This window comes from Amblyomma americanum, chromosome 10 (genome assembly GCF_052857255.1).
Source record: "Amblyomma americanum isolate KBUSLIRL-KWMA chromosome 10, ASM5285725v1, whole genome shotgun sequence".
NCBI lineage: Eukaryota > Metazoa > Arthropoda > Arachnida > Ixodida > Ixodidae > Amblyomma > Amblyomma americanum.
The window spans coordinates 70349084-70352707 of NC_135506.1; positions in this window are offsets into that span (position 1 = coordinate 70349084).

The window sequence follows — 3624 nt, forward strand, 5'->3', positions numbered from 1 at the left end:
TAAATACGGCTGCAGTTTATTTCGCCTCGTTGCGATTGACATTACTTTGCAAGTTTTGTTCTGTTTTGTGACTAATTCAAAATGCTGAGCGAACTGACCTTTTTTTGCGAGGCACAAAACTGACTTGTTAGTACAGACAGTGTTCGCGTCAGGAAACCCGTATACACTAACCGCCTGTCGCTTAACGCTTGTTTTATTAAGTCTTAGTGCAACGGTAAACAAACACGACCTAAAATTGAAGAAAAAATGATGGCCTAGCTCTGTTATTTCCAGGATGTACGTAGCGAAAGCGAGGCGACATCTGGTTCGGAAGAGTTAATACATATATGAAACCCGTGCATCCACTGGATGCGCCTTTATTCATGATTAAACCTTGAGCCGTCCTGGCGGAGTGGTGCGTCTCCGCCTCAAACGACAAAGGCGCTGGTTAGATTCCCGGCCTTGACACCGGGTTTTTTTTTTTTTTAATTCGGTGAGTGTGCGGGGGTTTAGTAGCTCCCGCCACCGACCACGTGGTTTGTCACGTGGTGCGGTGCGACCACGGTGGGAATGCGAGCACGGTGGGAATGCGAGTTCGTGGCCAATGTAGTTTTCGCTACAAAAACTGGCAGTGGCTTAGCTCGGCTCTGCCAGGATATACGTAGCGAAAGCTAAGGCATAGCTTTGTTAGCCTTGATTAATGAAAATGAAAATTGGTTTTTCGGGAAAGGAAATAGCGCAGCATCTGTCACATATCGGTGGATACCTGAACCGCGCCGTAAGGAAGGGAGAAAGGAGGGAGTGAAAGAATAAAGGAAGAGAGAGGTGCCGTAGTGGAGGGCTCCAGAATAATTTCGACCACATGGAGATCTTTAACGTGCACTGGCATCGCACAGCACACGGGCGCCTTTGCGTTTCGCCTCCATCGAAACGCTGTCTTGTTTAATCTTGATTGCAAGTCCATGTTAGTGTGGTTGTCCGGCTAGTTGGCCAACGGCGCGGCGCGCGGCTTCTCCTCTGACGTCACGCCAGATGGCGAGGAGGTGGCGCCGTGGCTGGTCACGTGCTTCGTCACGCGTTTGGTGACGTGACCAGTCACGTGGTTGGTCACATGGTGTGGTGCGACCACGGCGGGACTGCGAACACCGCGAAGCTGCGAGTTCGTGACTAATGTAATAAATAATTGGTTTGGGGGGAAAGGAAATGGCGCAGTATCTGTCTCATATATCGTTGGGCACCTGAACCGCGCCGTAAAGGAAGGGATAAAGGAGGGAGTGAAAGAAGAAAGGAAGAAGAGGTGCCGTAGTGAAGGGCTCCGGAATAATTTCGACCACATGGGGATCTTTACCGTGCACTGACATCGCACAGCACACGGGCGCCTTAGCGTTTTTCCACCATAAAAACGCAGCCGCCGCGGTCGGGTTCGAACCCGGGAACTCCGGATCAGTAGTCGAGCGCCCTAACCACTGAGCCACTGCGGAGGGGCAGGCCAATGTAGCCAAAAATTGAAAAATTCGTTTTGAGGAAAGGAAATGGCGCCATAATTTTATCACATCTCGGTAGACATCAGGGGCCGAATTACGCAACTGTCAATTAGGAAAGTTGACAAAAACTTGTCAAACAGTTGTCAATTAGCCTCGCTCCTATTGGTCGGTCGTGGTCGGTGGCCATTTTGCTTTTTTGCGTCATTGATGGCTGCAGATTACGTCACGGAGGTGGCAGAAGTGGTGACGTTGCACGCCTAGCTATGCAGGCGCTGACAGTTTTTTGTGACATCCTAGAGGCGGTCAATTTGACCGTCGCGTTTTTGACAGAAAATGGCGGCGGTGTACGCGAAGAGTGAGGCGGCTGCGCCGGCGCGAGTAACGGTGAAGGAGAGCGCACGAAGACACGTTTGACTATGTTTGACTTGTCGGACAAGCTGTTTCGACGCCTTTTTCGAGTGGAAAAGCACACTGTGGAGTGGATGTGCGACGAAGTCGCCGATGAACTGAGAGGAATTTTGCTTGCGAGCGCGCTGTTGGTGCGGTGGCAGGTGCTGTGTGCACTGCGGTTCTTTGCTACCGGCGGCTTTCAAGCTGCTGTTGGTTACGAGGCGCACGTCGTCATCGCACAACCGACGGTGAGCAAATGCGTGCGGCAGGTATTGCAGGCAATCTGCAAAGTTAGCGCGCAGAAGGGGTGGGTTCCCGCGGTCACCTCTCCGCCACATAAATAAAACACGCTTATGCTGGCAAAGCACTTCATTTTCCCAGCAAATGGCGCTTCGTGGTCGTGTTCTGTTTCCCAAGGGAAAAGAATCAGACAGCCGCCGCGGTGGCTGAGTGGTTACGGCGCTCGGCTGCCGGCCCGAAAGACGCGGGTTCGATCCCGGCCGCGGTGGTCGAAATTCGATGGAGGCGAAATTCTAGATGACCGTGTACTGTGCGATGTCAGTGCACGTTAAAGATCCCCAGGTGGTAGAAATTATTCCGGAGCCCTACACTACGGCGTCCCTCATAGCCTGAGTCGCTTTGGGACGTTAAACCCCCTTAAACCATAAAAAAGAAACCGACAACAACGCATCACATACTGCAACACCACCTCTTGGCATTTTTGTCATCGATCGATAGAGCGCCGAACAATACAGACTTCAACAAGTTCTCTTCGTCGATTTCGTACCAAGCGCTTCTTGCAAGTTCGCTCGGTAGGCACGTAGCCTTCACTGCATTCGTTGACATTTTTCTAAGCACTTAGGTCAACCGCACAGTAGCTTAACTTCAGACGCCGCGTAACAAACAATAAACACGGCGTAGAATCGGCTGCCTTCGTGCAAAGCGGCTTGATGCTTTACCACCCTCAGCGCATCCCCGAAGGCAGCAGAATTTAGCCACCAGCCAATTTATTAGCACAACTTCGAACACTTTTTGTTTTGCTTAATATTTTCGGACTTTAAGCACAATGCATTGGCAAAATAAATATTAATTATTTTGGGCGCTGCTTATTTCTTATTTCTTCATACAAAAAATTTAGCAGACGGTCCCCCACCTTGCAAAAAAAAAAGCTCTCGGGGCACCGTCCTGCTGTAATTGCCTGATTCCTCGTTGCGTCACGTGGTGACGTCTCTCCTTTCACCATTTTGACGTCACTGTCAATAACTTTTGACAGAATTTGTGACAGTTGCGTAATCCGGCCCCAGAAGAGCGCCGTAAGCGAAGGAAGAAAGGTGGGAGTGAAAGAAGAAAGAGAGAAAGAGGAGCCATAGTGGAGGGCTCCGGAATAATTTCGACCGCCTGACGATCTTTAACGAGCGCTGACATCACCCGTATCTTTGTATTTCAACCCACCGTGGTGGCTCAGTAGTTAGGGCGCTCGGCTACTGATGCGGAGTACTCGAGTTCGAACCCGACCGCGGCGGCCGCGTTTCGATGGAGGCGAAACGCTAAGGCGCCCGTGTACTGTGCGATGTCAGTGCACGTTAAAGATCCCCAGGTGGTCGAAATTATTCCGGAGCCCTCCACTATGGCACCTCTTTCTTCCTGTCTTATCTTAGTCCCTCCTTGATCAGTTCCCTTACGGCGCTTGTTCAGGTGTCCGCCGAGATGTGACAGAGATACTGCGCCGTTTCCTTTCTCTAACAACCAATTATTAACGCGATAGCGTTAA